Below are 24392 nucleotides of genomic sequence, written 5' to 3'. Positions count from 1 at the left end.
TAAAAAACAAACAAACTGCAAATGCAAAATATAGACACTTAAAACAAACATATATATATATTCCATATATTACATAAGTACTTAAACATTGCATTGCAGTGCATGCTGGGAATTAATACAGTAGTGTAGTTGAGTGTAAAACAGGCCAATATTAATATAATAGTAAAATATTATCTCAGATAGACCCTGTGATTGGGCCTTGTGTTTGACGCGTGGCTGTTAGACGTTTTTTATCGTATATAATCTGTTGTTTGGCTTTGTGCAGAAGGTCTTGGAAAATAATTAGTCACGTCTCTGTTCCAATACTGCGTCTCCATTTCCGTAGAGGAAAGCAAATTTAAAAACAACACAGAGGGTCAGGGTCAGGTTCTGCGAGGTCACCTCAGAGCGAGAGGAGAAAAATAAGGAACGCACTAAAATCTGCAGAAAACTGACCATCAGACCAACATCAACCTCTTCCACAACTGCTTAAGCAGCCTTTTCCTCTCCTGCTCCAAAAACAAAGAGAGAAAAACTTCAGTTTCCTCCAGGAAGAGAAAGAGAGAAAGAGAGAGAGCTCACTCCCTACAGTAAACTCAGCTCTTAAAGAACCAGTATGTATTTTATTGTATTTTCTATTTTGTCTCCTATCTGATATTATTAAAGAAACATGCTAAGATTAATATCTGATTAATATCTCGTACAGCAGAGCTTTAGTCGGTATGATCTTCTGGATCTTGGATTATTTATTATTCTCTAATCCAATTTCCACACTCAGGGTTGTCAGGTATAGACCACACCAGCAGTTAAACACAGTGCAATGCAGCCACGATCTAATGTATTTCCAGTAGTCCGGCCATGCAAAATAAGAATAGAGTGATTTCTCTTGTTTTTTATGTAAAAACTTAATTTGAACAAGACATTGTCCTATGTCCTAGCGATGCACAATTTTGGAGAAAATTTTTACCTAAATTTTCCACAGAATATTTTGGATTAAAACAAATGGTATTAGACTAATATGATTAATAATCTGATATGTTGTCATGTAAAGACATGTCATAAGAACAGTATGAATTTTTCTTTGTATGTAGCAATAAAAAAGTTTTTTTAAACTTTAATCTGACATTTCACAAACATTCCAGTCAGATATATATACCAAGAATCTAGACTACAGAGAGAATATACACCAAATAAAAAGTAATTTTCTATTATTTACACCACAATAACGGTTCAAAAGTGCATCTCAGCATCTCAGTATCAGACTGAAGCGTGGTAGACCCCGTCTCCTGGTTCTTGGACGTGAGAGGATGGGTCTGAGGGTAAGGGAAGCACCTGTCGAGGGCGAGGAAAGGCTAACAATAACCAGCTAAACAAGAAAACGGCTTTAGGAGTCCCGAGAGAGTTCAGTACAATCACATTCACCACAACAGCAACAAGTCTGGAGCATGCACAGGAGTGCAAGTAAAGAGAAACTCTATATATGATCATATACAGCTCCCAAAAAATGAAGAGATCACTTCTTCAGTTTCTGAATCAGTTTCTCTGATTTAGCTATTTATAGGTTTATGTTTGAGTAAAATGAACATTGTTGTTTTATTCTATAAACTACAGACAACATTTCTCCTAAATTACAAATAAAAATATTCTCATTTAGAGCATTTATTTACAGAAAATGAGAAATGACTGAAATAACAAAAAAGATGCAGAACTTTCAGACCTCAAATAATGCAAAGAAAACAAAGTTCATATTCATAAAGTTTTAAGAGTTCAGAAATAATCAATATTTGGTGGAATAACCCTGGTTGGTTTTTAATCACAGTTTTTTTTTTCATGCATCTTGGCATCATGTTCTCCTCCACCAGTCTTACACACTGCTTTTGGATAACTTAATGCTGCTTTACTTGTGATCAACCATCTTCCTCTTGATTATATTACAGAGGTTTTTAGAAAAGAAACTCATCATTTTGTGATTTTTACAAATACATGAATTGTCAGCTGAATATACAGGATGTTTTTAGCTGTTTTAAATTCTTAAATCTGATTGGTTGGAAGGAAGTGGAGCTGGATCGGTCTAAAAAAGGCCAACTTTAACTGGTACAGGGAGTGTTTCACCCCGAGGGTTCTCCAGTCTGGGGATATTTTCATATAATTTCACACAGCCATACTGCAGCCTGTACTGCAGTCTTCCCTACACACACACACACTCACACACACACACACACACACACACACACGCAGAGCCGCGGTCCCATCGGGCTGGAGAAACAGATGGCTGGGAAAAGTCATTCACACGTTGCTGCTGGTTCTGCTCGCCAGAGAAGAAAAACCCTGTCAGTCGAGTCTCTGCCGCAGCTCCCCGGCGAGGCAGCGCCTCGGTTCTGGGGAAGAGCTGGAAAAATGGGTTACTAAGCACTTTCTATTCCCCCGGCCGCCTCGCAAATGTGCCCTTGTCATCTCTTAAACGGCCTCATTCAATATTCATGCCCCAACGACACCTGCTCTTCTGCCTCCAACTAAGCAGGGGGCGGGCCTACGCACAGCCGCACTATAAAACACACCGAGGCCGTACGATAAATCACTGTTTTACTGATATCGTGATACGAGTTGCCGGGATAAACATACTGAAATAACTGTGATAACATCAAGAATAACTGCAAACCAAAACTGCAGCAACAGAAGCTGGAGGCAGAGTGAGGCAGAGTGATGGTACAGTGTTGGTAGAGGCATGCTGTAAGTAGAGTGAGCTAGAAGCAGGTAGAGTGTAGGAAGAGTGAGTTAAAGAGGGGTAAAGAGAGGTAGATTGTGGGTAGAGTAAGGGTAGAGTGAGGTAGAGTGAGGGTAGAGTAAGGTAGAATGAGGTAGAGTGAGGTAAAGAGAGGTAGAGTAAGCGTAGAGTAAGGTAGAGTGTGGTAGAAGCAGGTAGAGTGAAGGTAGAGCAAGGTAAAGACAGGTAGAGTGAGGTAAAAAGAGGTAGAGTGTAGGTAGAGAGATGAAGAGTGAGGTAAAGTGAGGGTAGAGTGTAGGTAAAAAGAGGTAGAGTGAGGTAGAGAGAGGTAGAGTGAGGTAAAATCAGGTAGAGTAAGGGTAAAGAGAGGTAGAGTGAGGTAGAGAGAGGTAGAGTGTGGTAAAATCAGGTAGAGTAAGGTTAAAGTGAGGGTAGAGTGAGGTAGAGTGAGGTAAAGTAAGGGTAGAGTGAGGGTAAAGTGAGGGTAGAGTGAAGGTAGAGTGAGGGTAAAGTGAGTTAAAGAGAGGTAGAGTGAGGTAAAGTGAGGTAGGGTAAGGGTAGAGTGAGGTAAAGTGAGGTAGATTGAAGGTAAAGAGAGGTAGAGTGAGGTAGAGTGAGGTAGAGTGAGGGTAGAGTGAGGTAGAGTGAGGGTAGAGTGAGGTAGAGTGAGGGTAAAGTGAGTTAAAGAGAGGTAGAGTGAGGTAAAGTGAGGTAGGGTAAGGGTAGAGTGAGGTAAAGTGAGGTAGATTGAAGGTAAAGAGAGGTAGAGTGAGGTAGAGTGAGGGTAGAGTGAGGTAGAGTGAGGTACAAACAGGTAGAGCAAGACAGTGTGAGGTAGAGTGAGGCAGAGTGAGGTAGAGTGAGGGTAGAGTGAGGTAAAGTGAGGTATTGGGAAATCAAACACATTTTTTTGTTTTCTAATATTGTACAACCCTAAAACAGCATCAGGAAAGTAAGGAAGAGCAAGAGTTTCCTCTGTTGTACAGGATAAGTTCATCATCAGAGTTTCCAGCCTCAGAAACCACAAGTTAACAAACAGCTCCCCAGATAAGAGCATCTAAATACTTCTTCACAGAGTATTTGGTTTGTTCAATACTTCGGTACAACTTTAAAATAGGTTGTTACTTTACAATTAGTTTATTAATGGTTACTAATTAGGTTGTAAATAATCAGTAAGTCATTAATAATCAGTTATAACACATACATAGAAAGGGCAACAGTATAGACAGCTGTAGGTTCACTATTTCTACATATGTGTTATAACTGATTATTAATGATTTAATTTTAAGGCATTTACAACCTAATTAGCAAGCGTTAATAAACTTACTGTAGTGCATTTATAAACCCTTTATAAAGGTAGTCTTGTTTTAAAGTGGTACCCAACACTTTTAAGTTACTACATGATTCCTTATGTGTTCCTTCATAGTTTGGATGACGAAATTGACTTTTTTTTTTTTTTTTTTTTTAGGGATTGAGTTCAGAAGTCAGGAGAGGCAGGAGACAGGAAGTGGAGGCAGATCGGGTGGTGGTGATCGGGGGTGATGGTGGGGTGTGATCAGGGGGTGGTTGAGGGGGTATCGGGGGGTGGTTGAGGGCACGTAGCGAGAACATCAGATTTCACCAAAAATTTTAATGGGACGCGGTTTAAAGCAACAACAAAGGCGGCAGCTGAGGCGGGAGGGAGAAATGTAGGAGTCAGGGTGCCTTTGAAGATATTTAATTAAAATCTAATCCTGCATTCTTAAAGGCTCACATAAATTAAGCTGTCAGTCAGGAGATTTATGCATTCACATTTGCATATTGCATACAATTCATCAATTACTCATGTTTGAAAGGCTTGAGTATCCCAGGGAGAGGAGCTGCCAGCGTGCCAGCCGAGAGAGAGAGAGAGAGAGAGAGAGAGAGAGAGAGAGAGAGAGCGGGCGAGGGGGGGAGGGAGGTGGGTACTGGTACCCACTGATGCCCAGGAGAAGTCAGTCTCCATATGTCCACGCATTCAACCAACCAACCAACACTGCCGAAAGCAGAGGTGCACCGATACGACTCTATATATACAGCAGAGTTGAGGTGCACATTGAATTCTGCGTGATTTGATCAGCCGTGGTTTTATGTTTTTTGGATACAATCCGGGTTAGCACCCGAACATTCCTTTCAGACAGCTTCCTCTTACAGCGTCCACAGTTAATCCTTTTGGATGTGGTTGGTCCTTCTTGGTGGTATGCTGACACTACCCTGGATACCGTGGCTCTTGATGCATAACAAAAACTTGCTGTATTGGTCACAGATGCTCCAGCAAGTCGTGCACCAACAATTTGTCCTCTTTTGAACTCTGGTATGTCACACATAATGTTATAGTGTGCATTGTAATATTAAGAGCAGAACTGTGCTCTTACCCTGCTAATTGAACCTTCACACTCTTACAGCTCTTACTGCTGCAATGTGTAATTAATGAAGATTAAACACCAGGCTGCTCCAATTTAGCCATGAAACCTAAAATCCCACCCTAAAATGATGACAGGTGTTTCAGTTTCATTGTCTAAAATTATTTGTACCTGCCGATACTGATACCAACTTTAAGCCAAAAAAACTCGATACTCGATACGCGCCAATACTATGCTATAGGGCTGCAATGATTAGTCGATATAATCGTCAATGCGGATTATTTAAATTTGTCGACTACAAATTTAATTGTCGACTAATCGTTCATTTGTAACAGTACCGCATTAAACAAAGTGCTGGAGATAGAAGCGCAATGGGAGATAAATGAGGGTAAATGGTTCCCTCACACAGTTTACAGTCAACCTAGTCTGTGTGTATTTAAAACGTTAAAACAACATCAGTACATTTAAAAGCCTTTTAAAACTCATGTTCAGCTGTTTTTCTATTGTTTTTAGAGATGGAGGACATGGCAGACCATACCAAATTAAAAACCTCTGGAATATAATCAAGAGGAAGATGGATGATCACAAACCATCAAACCACCAAACTGAACTGCTTGATTTTTTGCACCAGGAGTAAAGCAGCATAAAGTTATCCAAAAGCAGTGTGTAAGACTGGTGGAGGACAACATGATGCCAAGATTAAAATCCTGTGATCAAAAACCACCAGGATTATTCCACCAAATATTGATTATTTCTGAACTCTTAAAACTTTATGAATATGAACTTGTTTTCTTTGCATTATTTGAGGTCTGAAAGCTCTGCATCTTTTTTTGTTATTTCATTCATTTCTCATTTTCTGCTAATAAATGCTCTAAATGAGAATATTTTTATTTGTAATTTGGGAGAAATGTTGTCTGTAGTTTATAGAATAAAACAACAATGTTCATTTTACTCAAATATAAACCTATAAATAGTAAAATCAGAGAAACTGATTCAGAAAATACAAACTACAACTACAAACTACAATAATAAAGGAGTTATGATGTATCATGATATACTGCGATGATATAATGTATCATAACTATATCATAGTACATATGATATTGTATTCAACTTAGTAAAGGAAACAATGTGGCATGCAACATGAATATGTCAAAAGAAATCTGTATTAATGCGTCTGTCTTTTTGCTTTTATGCATTAGCATTAGCGCTACGTGCTTCTCTTCTCTCATACCCACACTGCATCTCTTGGTGCAGCTGTGCAGCTATAGGTGCAAAAAAAACAGCAAAAGCAAACCACCTGCCCTTTTTTCACCTCCTGGACCTGAGCATGAACTTCAGAGCAGCTGTTTACTGTTTCTCCACTCCAGCAAAACATGCTCCACATATGAGCTGCTAACTCATCCATCTCCCTTTATAAAGCTACGAGTCTCTCCTCTCTCTAATATGAGGTTTTTGTTGTTGGTGAAGAAGGAGGAGTTTATACAGGTATCAATGTGCAGCAGGTGAGACAGTGTTTCAGAAAAGATTCTGTGTTCACATTACACACAGATACAGATCACTTACATTTACACTGAATGAGAACCGACAAGATACACAAATCAGATCTGAGGAAAAAATAAAAAAATCAGATTTGAGCAACGTGGATTGTAATGTGAACGTAGCCTAAGACACTGTTCTGTATAAAGCGCATCCTTGCAATAAACCTACACAATTTTACACCTATATCTCAATTTAATCACATTACAATAGTACAGAATCCTGGTCATAACTACTAATTTTTTTTAAACTGTACTTTATTTCAGATTTTATTTAGAATGATCTTAAATGAAGCGAATGTTCTGGAAGCTGGATTAAACAAGAGACACTAAATTAACTCATTCTTTTAAACCACTACGGCTTTATTTGAGTAATTTAGTTTAAGTTATGTGAGTAGAGAGTAAAAATGAATTTAAACCTAATGTTTGTTGGCTCTCTTCCGCCCTCCCTGTAGTCTGCTGCCACCACTGCTTAAACAAATCCTAACATTAGAGGAAATAATGTAATATGACCTCAAATAAACTGGTAATTGCTCTGTATAAAAGTTCTGACTCTTTGCCTATTGGTTTGCCACGAGTTCAGCGCATCCCTAAAATAAATCTATATCCTGGTCTTAAATACCACAGTTTTTAAAAAACTGCTTTTAAACCACTACTGCTTTATTTCAGTCATTTAGTTTAAATGATGTGCGATGCGAGTAAAAATGAACTTAAACCTGTCTTTTTACTTATTTAGTGTTTTGCCAAAAAATCTGAAATTTTTAATTTAAATAACATTAAAAACAGTAATAAATGCATTTATCTGTACTTTATATCAGAATTATATGTTACATGTAACACATATATGCTTACAAAAGAGTAGTAAAGAGTTTGGACATTGAGTGCCAAAACACCTTCACACCTATATCTCAATTTATTTTTTTTAATTTTTAAATTTATATATTTTTTTGCTTTTTTTAAACTGTACTTTATATTAGAATTAATCTAGAATTATCTGAAATAAAGTGAATGTTCTGGAAGCTGGATTAAAGAATATACACTAAATTAACTGATTATTATTTATTTTAGTAATTTAGTGAAAATGAACTTAAACCTTCTGAGTTTTGTTCTGTATGACGACTTCTGACTTTTTGCTTATTTAGCCAAACACAGCAAGTTCTTGTGTTTTTTGCCGAAATAAATTAAATATTTCACGTGTATAACTCAATTTAAATCACATCACAATAGCACAGAATAAATCCTAGTAATAAATGCATTTATCTGTACTTTACATCAGAATTATATGTTACATTTAATACATATATGCTTACAAAAGAGTTGTAAATAAGTCGAAATTTGAGCTTTTTTGAGTGCCAAAACACCTTCACACCTATATCTCAATTTAATCACATTACAGTAGCACCGGATACTGGTCATAAATACTACTGCATTTTTAAAACAGCACTTTATATTAGAATTAATATAGAATCAGCTGAAATGAAGCGAAAGTGCTGAAAGCTGGATTAAAGAAGAGAACACAGACACTAAAATAACTACTGCTTTTAAACCAGCACGCTTCACGCTGACCAGACCCAACCCCTCACATCACCCCCTGATGAGATGTCAGCCTAGCTTACCATCACCTCCCCCTCTGTACACACACACACACACACACACAGAGCGTATACCTGTAATACACTGTCAGCTGAAGACCACAGCAGCCTCTATCCTTCCTTAAACTGGGTCCGTCCCCATCGGCCCCCTCACTCACACTGCACAGCTTTACTCACAGCTGTCATAAAAGGGCACTTTCTAGGCAACAGCTAGTCATTTGGGACACAGCCATTACTGGGTCATGGCTGAGGTTAATGCTGAGGTCGGGCTACAACTGCATTTAGTCCTTAAGGGGTTCCTTCCTTCCCCGATTCCCAGCTTATAACAGTCAAAAACTCTCTCGATTTTACTGTATTCTGTAGACTGTAAACACAAACAGCAATAAATTAGCTATACTATATGCTCTATATGAATAATATACAGCTAAAAACATTGTGGGGTACCTTATTATTCCATCCCTGCACAGTGTGGACTGCAGTAGGTGAAGAAACAAGTGTATATCGTCGCTGTCCAATGAAAAACAAGTATTTCTATTTTTGATTTTTGTGCATTTTTAGTTTACCACATAACATAATTTCAATCCTCTCTATGTCCTGTCCTTTGCTATTTATAGGTTTATGTTTGAGTAAAATGAACATTGTTGTTTTATTCTATAAACTACAGACAACATTTCTCCCAAATTCCAAATAAAAATATTCTCATTTAGAGCATTTATTTACAGAAAATGAGAAATGACTGAAATAACAAAAAAGATGCAGAACTTTCAGACCTCAAATAATGCAAAGAAAACAAGTTCATATTCATAAAGTTTTAAGAGTTCAGAAATCAATATTTGGTGGAATAACCCTGGTGGTTTTTAATCACAGTTTTTTTTCATGCATCTTGGCATCATGTTCTCCTCCACCAGTCTTACACACTGCTTTTGGATAACTTTATGCTGCTTTACTCCTGGTGCAAAAATTCAAGCAGTTCAGTTTGGTGGTTTGATGGTTTGTGATCATCCATCTTCCTCTTGATTAAATTCCAGAGGTTTTCAATTTGGTAAAATCAAAGAAACTTTCTTTTTACAGAGCTATATATTTTTTTCTATGCATTGTGTTCTGAGTTTACTACAGCTTAAAATCCATTACTACACACTCTACATTAATAATATACAGCTAAAACCGCTTTAAACTCACAGATACGCCACTGTTTGCATATGTGGGGTACCTCAAGGTTCCGTCCTCGGCCCCATTTTATTTCTACTGAACATGCTTTTCTCTTCTCAGAGACTTCAGATGTTTTAATATTTCCTATATGTTTTTATTTCTACGTGGATGATACACAGCTGTACCTCTAAGCTGCACACTGAATGAAGCTTTTAGTAAATGCACTGCAAATTATATGTAAATTGAGACATGTACGCTTAAACTAAGCAAATAAACCTGCCAACAGGGTAAGCACATTTTTTAATTAAGATTTAAAAAAAAAGCCCAATCACAAAGTCTCAAAATGAGTGAAAAAAGACGTAAATCAAACAAAAATACCTTATTTCTGGCTTAAGTTTGGACACATGTATTAGAATAACTTGGTGATTGGTGACTTTTAGTGCTTATTTTCAGTTTAAATGGCATAAAATGAAATGAAGACTGAATAAGCTAATTAGTCATAAAAAAGTACTAAAAGTAAAACAGTCTTATATTTTTACAATGCTTAGTAAGACAAAATCTCTTTCTCTTATCAGAAAAAAATAGATTTTTTGGCTTTAAACTGGATAACTTTTATTAAATTAGATGAAGATTAAACAGGGAATTTACACTTTTATTAAAAATCTGAGTGAATATTTAAAAAGCAGTGAATATAAAAAATCTGTCCTTAATTTTCCACCTAAGAAATATTGGAAAGATCAGGTGGATTTTGTCTTTTTATTTACTTGTTTTATCTATGCTTTATCTATACTTACTTTATGTTTCAATGTCATTATGTCAGTCAGGGATTCAGGAATTCAACAAAATTATAAAAATCTAAAGTAGATCATAAAAAACAGGGTTTTCAGCTTAAAATCCCACTTTTATTCTTTTATAGCTTTTGAGTTTTGTCTTTTTTTGTTTTAGTAATTGTATTACAGTGAAGCACTCTGCGTCTCTGTTTTAGAAAAGTGCAATATAAATAAAAACGTACTCACTCACTCACTTACGTAGAGCGGCAGCGAGGTCAGGCATGCCGTTATCTGCTCTATACATTAGTTTAGCTGTCACTCGAGCTGTAAGTGCACTGAACGCTTTATAAAGCAATCCAATATGGTGCGGATTAGAGCCATATTCCCAACACTTTTAATTTGGACGAGGCTCTGGGTGAGTATGTGGGTCTCTCTGTGTTTTTTTCACAGGCCGGTCTCACACTGTGCTCCATTATCTTGATTGGCGATTGTCTGATGAAGACCATTGTTGGGCGTAACTACCAGCTTGGCTTTAAGGCAAAGTCAGGCCGAGGGCGGCGGGTGTAGCCAAGGCAACACCAAAAAAAATCACGGCTAATGTCTCCAACCACCTACTGCTCGGCTCTGGCTGGATTTGGTTTAAAATCTCTGGTCTGGATCAACCATAAAGAAGAGAACGTGGCTTTAAGAGCTGTACAATCACTTTTACATAAGAATTCAGTCATTTTAACCCTCCTGTTATGTTCATTATTTGGGAAAAGCAATGCTGTTTCCGGCTCATATTGAGTCGGTGCATGTTTAAGCATCCAAAATACATCTAAAACTAAAAAAAATCCTAAAAAGCAGTGTAAATATTTCATTACTAACTCCATTTACAATATGCAAAATATGTATATAGTTCCTTTTGAGTGAATGTTCCCCATTAAACCCTTATGTATTTAGTATTTTTCGAGTTTTTCGAGTTTCAGAGTCACTACATTGTATAAGAGATAAATACTGTATCTGAACATCATTAACCCTCCTGTTATGTTATGTTATATATTTGTCAGGAACAGTAATGCTGTTTCCGGCTCATAATGAGTCGGTGCATGTTTAAGCATCCAAAATACATCTAAAACCAAAAAAAATCCTAAAAAGCAGTGTGAATATTTAATTACTATCTCCATTACTAATTATTCTATCAATATTTAGTGCAATGGTGTTTCTAAACTCTAACAGGTACTGCTTTAATTAGGATCATTCACTTGTTTTACATTAAAAAAAAAAAAAAATACATGTTCAAACTTTTGAAAATCCAACATATAAAACACAATAGTTTTACATAATATTGAAACATAACATTGCAATTTAGTTTTAGTTACAGTTTTAGTTTTTGGAGGTAGTTGCAAATATGTTTATATTAGCAGAAGAAGTTTGATACTGTTGATTATACTAATTAAGGCAAGCAAAAGAAGTTCTATACTGAAATAAATACTTTTAACTATTTTTAAAAGTACTTTTAACAAACAAATACGAGAGCATTTTAAAAATGATGAGTTTCTTTGATTTTACCAAATTGAAAACCTCTGGAATTTAATCAAGAGGAAGATGGATGATCACAAACCATCAAACCACCAAACTGAACTGCTTGAATTTTTACACCAGGAGTAAAGCAGCATAAAGTTATCCAAAAGCAGTGTGTAAGACTGGTGGAGGAGAACATGATGCCAAGATGCATGAAAAAAAAACTGTGATTAAAAACCATCAGGGTTATTCCACCAAATATTGATTATTTCTGAACTCTTAAAACTTTATGAATATGAACTTTTTGTTTTCTTTGCATTATTTGAGGTCTGAAAGCTCTGCATCTTTTTTGTTATTTCAGTCATTTCTCATTTTCTGTAAATAAATGCTCTAAATGAGAATATTTTTATTTGGAATTTGGGAGAAATGTTGTCTGTAGTTTATAGAATAAAACAACAATGTTCATTTTACTCAAACATAAACCTATAAATAGCAAAATCAGAGAAACTGATTCAGAAACTGAAGTGCTCTCTTCATTGTTTCCAGAGCTGTAATTCACTCTACAGAAAATGAGAAATAGCAAATAACAAAAAAAAAAGATGCAGAGCTTTCAGATAATCTTAAATAATGCAAAGAAAACAACAAGTTCATATTCATAATTAAGTTTTATCAACATGTTTTTCTCCTCCACCAGTCTTACACACTGCTTTTGGATAACTTTATGCTGTTTCTTCACTCCTGGTGCAAATGGATTAAAAATTGATTATCTTGATTATATTCCAGAGGTTTTCAGTTAATTCAGTAAAATCAAAGAAACTCATCATATTTTTAGGTGCTGTACTTCTGTTTTCTGATTGGTTAAAAAAAGATAGAGCAACACACACACACACCAATACCAACACACACACACTGACCATCTCTCGACCCTGGCCCCACAACAGCCCTTTTGTTCAGCGTTATTAACTGAGAGAATTCCTGCGCTTTGGATTTTATTAAAAAGCTCGGTGTGCACAGAACCGTTTTAAGTGGGCCGACGTGTACAGAGTAACTATCCCTCCCCCCCCCCCCCCCCCGAGTGTCAAAAAACAGGGGTAAAGTGAACGTGTGGGGGGGGAGGGGGTGGAGGGGAGGTGATCACTCCCGTATCTTCTAGAGAAGATTCGCTGCTGCTGCTGCTGCTGGATTTCTTTAAGTGCTGCTTCTACTGACACCATGTAGCTTTTAGCTTAAGTAGCCGCACTCATAATCCCCCTCACCGCCGCGACTCTGCAGAGCTACTGATGGTATTGAATAAATGTCAGAAGTCTTCCCCCGCTGTCCGGTCCGAGCCGGAGACGGAGCGGCGAGGTGTGGCTGTATTTATGGCGTTCTGGGAGGAGAGGGGCGGGGCTGTTTGTTTGTGCCATTATCTTTTTCCATCAATCACAGTGACGATGCAAATGTCACGAGTGCATCTTCTGAGTGCTCATGGGAGAATTCCACACTGTGCATATTATTTCTTTTTTTTTTGCGTGTGTGTGTGTGTGTGTGTGTGGCAGCGCGAATATCCATCAGTGTGGAGGACAGATCAGATACGTCCACCGAGACCATCTAAAAAATAAAACACACACATATACACACATATACAGTACAGACCAAAAAGTTTGGACACACCTTCTCTTTTTCAGTGTTTTCTTTATTTTTTATTTTTTTTCATGATTATTTACATTACAGTAGAACTATGAAGAACTATGTGGAGTTTTATGTACTTAACTAAAAAAAAAGCTTAAAAAATATGTTTTATATTCTAGTTTTTTCAAAATAAAAGCCCCCCTTTGCTCTGATTACTGCTCTGCACACTCTTGGCATCATTCTCTCAATGAGCTTCTCTCAAAGAGGTGGCCACCTGAAATGAAATGGTTTTCCAACAGTCTTGAAGTCTTCAAGGAAGGAAGGAGTTCCCAGAGGTGTTTATTAGCACTTTCATTTTCTCCTTTGTCTTCTTCACTCTGTGCTCCAGCTCACCCCAAACCCCTAAATCTGGATTGGGTTAAGGTCCGGTGACTGTGGAGGTTCAGCTCATTTTTTACAGTTAAGTACATAAAACTCCACATGTGTTCATTCATAGTTTTGATGCATTGAGAAAAGGTGTGTCCAAACTTTTGGCCTGTACTTTATACCCTACGACCACGTACACACACTCGGAGCATCTAACTAAAGACAAAAAATAATTAAAACGTAGTTGTATTTTGTATTTATCTGTGAATATTAACTAAGCAACCCATTTTGGGGACGTACGATGAAGAACAGCAGTGCTATTCCAGCCATAAATTTACCTCAGCAGTGCTACTTAAGTCTTAAGGTAAACCAAAAAATGTCCAAGTTAGCTCAGATAGCATTACTATCCTCGCCCTGTACAGCTTGAATCTTTCAGCTGGATCTAACAGCCAGTTTAAGAAGAGTTACTAAACTTATACTGAGTTTGCTGAATTTGCTTAAGTGATGCTAAATCGACGCTTTATTTAGCTCAAGTTTAAGTTACGTGAGTAGAGAGTAAAAAAATGAACTTAAACCTGCCGTTTGTCAGCGCTCCCTGCCGGCTCTCTCCCTCACTCCCTGCTGCACTGTACACAGCACAGTGGGCGGGGCTGTTTGTTTGTGCCATTATCTTTTTCCATCAATCACAGTGACGATGCAAATGTCAAGAGTGCATCTTCTGAGTGCTCATGGGAGAATTCCACACTGTGCATTATTTTTTTTGTATGGCAGCGTGAATATCCATCAGCATGGAGGACAGATCATATACGTCCACTGAGACCATCTAAAAAAACACACACGTATACCCTACAACCACATACACACACACACACACACACACACACACATGCACACATACATACATACAAACACCTACACTCACTCAGAGCAACTAACTAAAGACTAGACCCTCACAATAATTACAATATAGATTTATCGTATTTATATTACATTTTAAAAATCGTGACATTTTTCGTCTATTGAGTTCATCTGTATGTTTGTTCACATATATAACAGTGAACAGTATTTTAGCCAGTCATACTTATCACAATAACTGCAACTCCATATACACACAGTGTGGACTAAAGTAGGTGAAGAAAAAAATATGATTTTCCAAACTATGAATATTTAAAATATAATATATATATATATATATATATATATATATATATATATATATATATATATATATATATATATATAAAATAAAATAATAATATAATATAATATAATATAATATATAATAATATTTTATATTTTTAAAAGTGTATAATTGCTTTTTTACTATTATCATTGTTATTGGAATTTAAATGGTTTTGAAATGACAATAATATAGTTTAACGCAATGATTTCTGGAGGATATGTCGCGCACAAAGAAAAAAATATTGTTACAGGCGACAAAGACAAAACAAAACATAGTTGTATTTCTCTGTGAATATTAACTAAGCACCCTATTTTAGCGATCTATCCACCGTACTGCACTGTTCACCTTGATTTAGGACGTTTAGGTCAGTGTGCCTTCGCTATCGTAACGATGGGAAAAGTACACCTTGTGCGGCTCGAAACACAAAGTAAAAGGCATGTACTAATCCTCTTTATTAATGATGGGTGTGGTTTATTTTGGGCGTAACGTGAAATAATAAACCAATCAGAGTGTCTCTTTAAGAGCTCATCATTCTCTTTAAGAGTAGATCAGGTGAGCTCTGACTTTGGTGGATTGCTATTGTACCGGTGCAGCTACCTGGACGTGTTCAACAAACTCTTCTCAGCAGAGGAAACTGAGCTGCTGGTTGACGCTGTGAAGGAGCTCCAGCAGCTCATTTACGGGAACAGCAATGTTATTTTATTTACTATTCTGTTTATTGTTGATGTAAAAGTTGGGTTTGTGCTGCTGTGTGTTCATGTGTGTGTAATAAGTGGGGGTGTACGCTCAGCTCGGCTCGGCACAGCGCTCGTGTTACCGAGATAGCGATGAACGTCTGACTGTTGCCGTCTGTCTAGGTTGTATTCAGTCAGTGGAGCTCCTGTGTTTTCTGTTACCAAGATAAACAAGCAAAACTCCAGAAATGTACCTGAACACAACTCTATGCAAGTTTGAAACCACTTGAGTGAATACGAGGGAGAACAGCAGTGCTATTCCAGCCATAAATTTACCTCAGCAGTGCTACTTAAGTGAAATTTCCTTTTGGTAAAATAACAAATGTCCAAGTTAGCTCAGAAAGCATTACTATCCTCGCCCTGTACAGCTTGAATCTTTCAGCTGGATCTAACAGCCAGTTTGAGAAGAGGTATTAAACTTACACTGAGTTTATTAAGTGATGCTAAACTGACGCTCACTTAGCTTTAAGTTATGTGAGTAGAGAGTAAAAAAATGAACTTAAACATGCCGTTTGTCGGCGCTTCCTGCCGGCTCTCTCCCTCACTCCCTGCTGCACTGTACACAGCAGCGCTCAGTTTACAGACTACTAACATTATAGGAAACACTGCAATATGACCTAAAATACATGAGTCTGTGTTCGGTATATATATATATATATATATATTTTAATCTCTCTATCTCTCTCTCTCTTTCTCTTTCATGCTCTCTCTCTCTCTTTCACACACACACACACACACACACACACACACACACACACACACAGAGACATACATCTTGTGTTTAAAGCCTCCCACAACACTTTGTTTCCAGATCACTTCACCCTTTCATGCTGACTGCCCCCTCGGTCTGCCCTCCATCTCCTTCCATCCATTCTTTCTTTTTCTTCTCTCCCTCTCTCTCTCTCTCTCTCTCTCTCTCTTTCTCTGCAGGGTTGTATCGACTTTGCATTGAAAAAATGATGAGCCTATAATTTAGTACGAGGAGAAGGACGCGAGAGAGAGAGAGAGAGAGAGAGAGAGAGATACAGAGAGACTGTCATCACCTGACGGTGAGCTGAAATGCAGTTCAGTGCAGGTGGTATAAATAGCGGCGAGCTGATAAACAGAGCGATGCCGCCGCAGAATGCCCGCTCTCAGAATGCCCGCTCTCAGTACCCCGGGGGCAGATTGCCGGGTCGTGGCGGCGGGCGAGAGAGGGAATGTTCCGGATCACGCCTCAGTTAAGCAGTGACAGATCTGAAGCAGCCGGACGATGAGAACGGCCTCGACAGTCTGTTATCTGTGAGTGCTCACACACGGGAGTGAGGGGACGGACAGACAGAGGCCTGTGGTATGTGAGAGAAAGCAGACATTCACAACTATTACACACACACACACACACACACACACACACACACACATCTATAGCGCAATAGTTAACCCTTAGAACCCAACGTCCAAAATGGCACCTTGTGTTCTCAGCTTAATCACTCAAAAATCCCTTCACACATAAACAGGGAGTTGGAGAATGAAAGTGAAACAGCTGGTTTTAGAGCACAATAATTGATTGTGGTGACGGACAGTTCTGGTGGAAACAGGAGAGTTGAGGTGCACATTGAATTCTGCGTGATTTGATCAGCCGTGGTTTTATGTTTTTTTGGATACAATCCGGGTTAGCACCCGAACATCCCTTTCAGACAGCTTCCTCTTACAGCGTCCACAGTTAATCCTGTTGGATGTGGTTGGTGCTTCTTGGTGGTATGCTGACATTACCCTGGATACCGTGGCTCTTGATGCATCACAAAGACTTGCTGTCTTGGTCACAGATGCTCCAGCAAGACGTGCACCAACAATTTGTCCTCTTTTGAACTCTGGTATGTCCCCCATAATGTTGTGTGCATTGTAATATTTAGAGCAGAACTGTGCTCTTACCCTGCTAATTGGACCTATTTGAAGTAAATTTTACGCATAATTGTTTTCAGTGTGGGTAAATGTTGTAGTGCCCGATGCAGTGCTTGAGGTGGACGGTTGTTTCTGGTTGAGAGTACGCTGTGCACTATTGGCTGCCGCTACTCTCCGGTGCGTGGTTAAGTGCCGAGTATGAATGCGTGTGTGTAATACGTGTAAATGTTTCTATAAATATATATATATATATATATATATATATATATATATATATATATATATATATATATAAATGTATTTATTCATATTCAGTATTCTGCCTTCAGCCAAACGTTTAACTTTCTTTGGTTTTGTTTTTGGATAAAAAAATATTCATTTTGATGCATCCCTTCTGTGTATATAAGTGTGTGTGTGTGTGTGTGTGTGTGTATATTAGTGTGTGTATATCAGTGTGTGTGTGTGACTGGATTCAGAAGTACAGTTAAGTAGAACAGGGCCGTTACGCTGCACAGTTGGTCAGCTTGTGAAGCAATCTGTTCCGTTCTCTCAGATCTTCACTGATGATTCTGTTTAGCAGGAAAAGAAGGGAGCAGATTGTTTTTGGCAGGATCTGATCCCCAGCGTTAGTCTTTACCAAATCCTACCCGCTGTCTGAAGCTCCACCGCCGTGCAGAACCCTGTAAACTCAGGGTCTAGGCCTGTCACGATATATCGTCCCAGAAATTATTGCGATACACAATATTTTTTGTAATTTTAAGACTATTAAATGCCACTGACGTAATGATAATGGAATAGCATAAAAATAAGCAAATATACACTTTTTAAAGACAGCAAAAATTGTACTAATCATTTATAGGGCTGCAACGATTAGTCAATATAATCGACATTGACGATTATTTTACATTTGTCAACTACAAATTTCTGTGACACTTATAACAACTTATAAAAACTTTCTTCAATATGCCGAGAACTAATGATTAATAACTGTTATTTTTCACATTTTAAGAAACTAAAAAGTTGCTATCACATTTGTAAATACTAATGAACGCTATGGCAACATGAACTGCAACTGATAAACATTGCCTAGTTTAAAATTCGCATTTCCTAGCAATTTATTAACGTTTAAATTATGATGAACTCATGATTTGCTAACATTTTAAAAATAAATATCCACCCTGATAAATATGTTTAATAAGTGTCATGTGTGAGCATTTATTAATATTCTCCAAAAGTGCCCAAACACAACAGATTACATATTAAATCCCTAAATATCAGTAATTTCCATGTTTAAACAACATTCAGATATTTAAATGTCATTTAAACCTCATGTTCTGCTGTTTCTATCGTTTTTAGTAATGGTAGTAATAATCGTTGACTAATTGACTAATCGACTAATCGATTAATCATAAAAATAATCATCAGATTAGTCGACTACCAAAAAAAATGATTAGTTGCAGCCCTAATCATTTATTATAATTATTTTTTAGGGAATTAATATATACTTATTTCTTCACCTACTTTAGTCCACACTGTGTGTATATGCTATAGAGTCACAGATATTAAAAAAAATTGACAAAAAATATCACAATCAAAAATTATTGAGGTCATGTTCATTTATCATATGATATATCGATATTGCAGTTATTGTGACCCTTTAGGGGTCCCATAGTCTGAGATCCAGATTAAACTCTTGTGATGCAGAATTGACCAGCTTACACCTGATCTTTTAGCTGATTTACAGGAAATAGATGGATGATTTAAAGTGATTTTTGGTGATTTAAAGTGTTATATATATATATATATATATATATATATATATATATATATATATATATATATATATAAATGGTACCACTTTAAAATAAGACTACCTTTATAAAGGGTTTATAAATGTTTTACAGTTAGTTTATTAATGGTTATTTATTAGGTTGTAAATGCCTTAAAATGAATTCATTAATAATGAATTATAACACATATGTAGAAAGGACAACAATGACCTGTTGGTTGCCAAATAATGAACCCACAGCCATCTACACTGTTGCCCTTTTTACGTATATGTTTTATAACTGATTATTAATGATAATTTTTAAGGCATTTACAACCTAATTAGTAACCATTATTAACTAATTGTAAACCATTTATAAACCCTTTATACAGGTTGTCTTATTTTAAAGTGGTATCAAAATATATATATTTTTAAGAATATTTTTTTAATCACAAAAACTAAAACATACTAATGTTCCCGAACATCTGAGTCAGGCCTCGGCGCTGGAGTGTTGTATCAGTGGGCGACGGAAAAAACAACAGTTTGGATGTTAACCTCTCTTTGAACCTCACACACACTCTCGCGCACACACTCACACACTCTCGCACTCACACACACTCTCGCGCACACACACACTCTCGCGCACACACTCACACACACTCTCGCGCACACAATCACACACTCTCGCACTCACACACACTCTCGCGCACACACTCACACACACTCTCGCGCACACACTCACACACTCTCGCACTCACACACACTCTCGTGCACACTCACACACTCTTGCACTCACACACACTCTCGCGCACACACTCACACACACACTCGAGCACTCAGCCTTCCACTTTCCTCTTTTTTTCCTCCGTCTCTCTTCTCTCTCTCTCTCTCTCTCTCTCTCTCTCGAGTCTAAAGGTTCAGATCCCACTCAATTAAATTAGATCTGCTTCCTGTAATTGTGCCACTCACAACGCCTGAGCTGACAGCAATCGGCTCTTTCCCCCGGCGCTCGGGGCCGGTCCCCTCCACCCCCAGCTTTGTGGGAGCCAGCGGGAGAAGCCTGAGCGAGCGAGGGGGGGGTTCCATCTGACACGGAGGATTGGGAGTTTGCCTCCAGACAATGGCAGGAGGCTGGCACTCCGATTACATTCCCCGACATTATCAACCTGCCTGCCGATCGCGGGCGGAGCAACAGGGCGCCGACAAATACCCAACCAACCCACTACCTCACTACTGCTCACCATCTCCTCACACCGGATTACTGTCACTCACCGCACAGAGAGAGAGAGAGAGAGAGAGAGAGAGAGAGAGAGAGATGTAGAGAGATGTATAGAGAAATAGAGATATTAAGAGAGAGATGGAGAGTGACGGAGAGAAAAATTTAGCAAGAGAAAGTAAGAGATGGAGAGAGAGGGATTAAGAGAGATAGAGAAAGAGAGAAAAGCTTGAGTCTGTAGACAGAGAAAGAGACGGAGAGAAAAATGTAGAGAGAGAAAGTGAAAGAGAAGGAGAGAGAGAGAGGGATAGAGAGAGAGAGTGATGGAGGGAAAAATGTAGAGAGAGAAAGTGAGAGATAAAGAGAGAGAGAGAGTGATAAAGAGAGGGATACAGAGAGAGACAGAGAGAGAGAGAGAGAGAAGTGTAGAGAAAGTGAGAGATGGAGAGAGAGAGGGATTAAGAGAGGGATACAGAGAGAGAGAGAATAGAGAGAATCTCTCTCTCTCTATCTATAGGATAGAGACAGAAACAGAAAGATGAAGATGTAAAAATGTATAGAGAGAAAGAAAGAGATGGAGAGAGGGATAGAGGGACTGTTAAATCTGTGAACAGAGAGAGATGAAGCGAAAAATATAGAGAGAAAGAGAGAGAGATGAAGAAAGAGAGGGCTAGAGAAAGAGTTCAGGAGAAAGAAAGAGGGATGAGAGAGTGATAGAGATACTTGAGTCTGGAGACAGTGAGAGATGAAGAAAAAAATGTAGAGAGAGAAACAGAGAGATTAAGAGAGGGATAGAGAGAAAGAGAAAGAGAGACAGCAGGAGAGAGATGAAGAGAAAGAGAGAGAGATGAGAAGAGGGAGAGAGAGAGCGAGGGATTGAGCGTTTGTATTTATTTAATAGTCTGTGTTCTAATCTGTTAGAAAACAGTGCTGGAGGAGAGAAATGTCATGGGAAGATATAAACAGAGAGACGCAGCCGCTCTTATATCTACAAACACAACCACGTCCAAACTTAACATCTCCTCTTCCTCTTCTTCATCCCTCCATACATCCATCCACCCCCACCACTTATAACTAACGTCTCTCTTTCTCTCTTCTGTTTTGTTTCTGTCTTTTTTATATCAGCCCCTCCAGTCTTTCACTGTAAGATTAAACGCTCTCAGTTTCCCATGAGAAAATACTCCAGATAGAGTCGGATATTTCTCAGAGAGCACACGGAAATGAGCATGAAGGGAGATATGAGTTTTTTGCGTGAAATTTGAAAATAGTATACCTGTACACTCTGTACTACAGGGGTGACATTAATACCTTTAATTAATAACTTAAAAAGTGCTTAAAAAGAAGCTTATTAAAAAACACTGTTTACATCCTATAACACTATTAGCTTCAGCTCCGAGCGCCGCCATCACTGTACTGATAATGACATAGACATATATATATATATATATATATATATATATATATATATATATACGTAGACTCCGCATAGTCTGCCTCCTGGCGCCAGCTGCTACGCTATGCTATGTCTATGTTATTATCAGTACAGTGATGGCGGCGCTCGGAGCTGAAGCTAATAGCGTTATGGGATGTAATCAGTGGTTTTTAATAAGCTTCTTTTTAAGCACTTTTTAAGTTATTAATGCCTGGTTTTAAATGTCAGGACTCTCCTTTTGGATTGTAGTAAGGAGGTGTGGAGCTACTTTGAGCTGGATAACGGTGTAAAAAGTGATTTATCAGGGTAAATTATGTCCCGTATCACCCAGTCTGAAGGGGGTTTGTTGGATAAACTGTTAAAATTTCTGGATCTCTGAACGCTGTGGGAGAACGGAGGTGTGCTATTCATCAAATATAAGAACTTTTTAGCATGTTTTACTACAACAAAAGTCCATTTTACACCGGAGTTCTAATTTAGTATCACCACTAATATAAATATAAGTGCATTTTACATTTCTTACATTAATTCACATTTAAATAACTACTCACATTTAAAAAACTCAACGCATCTTAAGAAGAAAAAGTGTGATTAATAATCGCAGCTAATCACAGAATTGTGTTTTGTGATTAATCAGATTGAACTTAAGTTTTATGAGTCACATTATCAGCTGGTAATGCACTGTAACCGAAGCTCTCCATGTATTACTCCGCCAAATACAGGTAACCTAGCAACGATGTAGCGCTTACAATCCAAATACAAACCAAATACAAACCAAATGCAATGTCATTAAACACCACTGGGGGCACTAGATCTCATAGACACAGTGCAGAAATGTCATGTCTTCAATAGGAGGCACAGCAGTGCCAATAATACACATTATAGCACAAACCTTAGGTGTATTATTGCTTAATTATTATCTCCAAACGTCCACAATAATAATAATAATAATACATTTTATTTGTAATGCACTTTACTTTTCAAAGAAGTCTCAAGGTGCTAAGTCCAAACTTCCACAAGAAAGTTTCTCAGGAAGAACTGACTCTTTCTATGGAGAAGATTTTGTTCAGAGATGAACCGTTGCCACTTAAAGCAACAGTAACTGTGTATAAAATGTCCTAGAGTGTGTAGTGTGTGGAGAATCAGTTATAAAGGTGGGTGAGGCGGCGGTGGACGCTGCTGTTCGCTCTGACATCATTTGCCAGATTCAGACCCTTTAAAGCCGGACCTTCAGGAGACCGAGCTCCTGCTGCTTTGATCAGTCATGTGGAGCTGCGCATGTCCGACTTCACCTGCAGGAAACAATATCCCATCAGGACCCGTCTCCCGTTACACCACCACCCATCCCACCTACACAAACAATGCTCTGAAACCCAAACCTCCCCTATTAAAAACCTCCACACATAAAGCACAGGAACAGCTACACTACAACTGTCTCACTCTAACAAAGAGATCACTGAGATCCTGTCTATCCATCCCATAATAACACTGATAAAAACCATACAGCATAATCTCTCTTAAGATTTCCAGTCATATTAAACCCAAAACAATATTCCGTTTAATTTAAAATACCTTTGATGATGATTTGAAGAACTCTGGTAAAACTTTCTAATGTTTCTACATTAACTTGGTTGAGCTGTTTTTATTCTCCAGAAGGAATAGAACAATGTTTTATACCTTTTTAAACATGTTACTAACATGTTAAGAACACCGGTCATATGTAAGTCATATATCTTTCCATATCTGTCCTAAGTATGTGTATGTATGTACTATGTAGGTCCGTATGTCCTACTTCTGTCTATATCTGTCCTATATAGCTCATATGTCGTTCATATCTATCCTATGTAGGTCCTAAGTAGGTTTATGTATGTTCATATTTGTCATGTGTGTTAATCTCTTTCCTATGTAGGTCCTAGGCATGTTTATCCTATGTTGGTTCTAAGTATGTCCTTTGTAGGTCCTATGTCTGTCCATATATGATCTATGTAGGTAATATATATGTTTATGTATGCCCTATGTAGGTCCTAAGTATGTATGTGTATGTCCTACATATGTCCATATCTGTCCACATTCGTCCTGTCTGTCCATATATGTCCTATGTAGGTCCTATGCATGTCCATATCTGTCCTATGTAGGTCCTAAGTATGTGTATGTATGTACATTTGTCCTGTCTGTGTATCTCTGTCCTATGTAGGTCCTAGGTATGTCCATATCTGCCCTATGTAGGTCCTATGCATGTCCTTATCTGTCCTATGTAGGTTGTAGATATGTCCATATCTGCCCTATGTAGGTCCATGTCTGTTATATGTAGGTCCTACGTATGTTTATTTCTGTCCATATCTGTCCTATGTAGGTCCTAAGTATGTGTATGTATGTCCTATGTATGTCCATATCTGTCCACATCTGTCCTATGTATGTCCATATCTGTCCATATCTGTCCTATATCTCTGCCCTATCTATGCTTATGTATTAAAAAGGTGAACAAGGGGAACAACAGGACAGATAAGAAGAAAAAAGGAATAGAAAGAGAAAAAGAAAGGGCCTATAGGTTTTGTTAATTAATT

The 24392-nt window shown here is 37.8% G+C and overlaps 1 protein-coding gene and 1 long non-coding RNA gene across 3 annotated transcripts in view; one reads left to right on the top strand and one right to left on the bottom strand.

Moving 5' to 3' along the window:
- Positions 1-24392, bottom strand: part of dacha (dachshund a) — a 259029-nt gene that overhangs the window by 142833 nt on the left and 91804 nt on the right. The gene's annotated exons all lie outside the window — the stretch shown is intronic.
- LOC125782504 (uncharacterized) overlaps positions 6468-24392 on the top strand; it is a 123260-nt gene continuing 105335 nt past the window's right edge. The window contains exon 1 of the long non-coding RNA XR_007425211.1: positions 6468-6536. This is a non-coding gene — a long non-coding RNA (uncharacterized LOC125782504). The remainder of the gene's footprint in view (positions 6537-24392) is intronic.

Source organism: Astyanax mexicanus, chromosome 17, assembly GCF_023375975.1.
Source record: "Astyanax mexicanus isolate ESR-SI-001 chromosome 17, AstMex3_surface, whole genome shotgun sequence".
In the NCBI taxonomy this organism is placed as follows: Eukaryota; Metazoa; Chordata; class Actinopteri; order Characiformes; family Acestrorhamphidae; genus Astyanax; species Astyanax mexicanus.
This window is presented reverse-complemented; position numbering and strand designations above follow the sequence as displayed.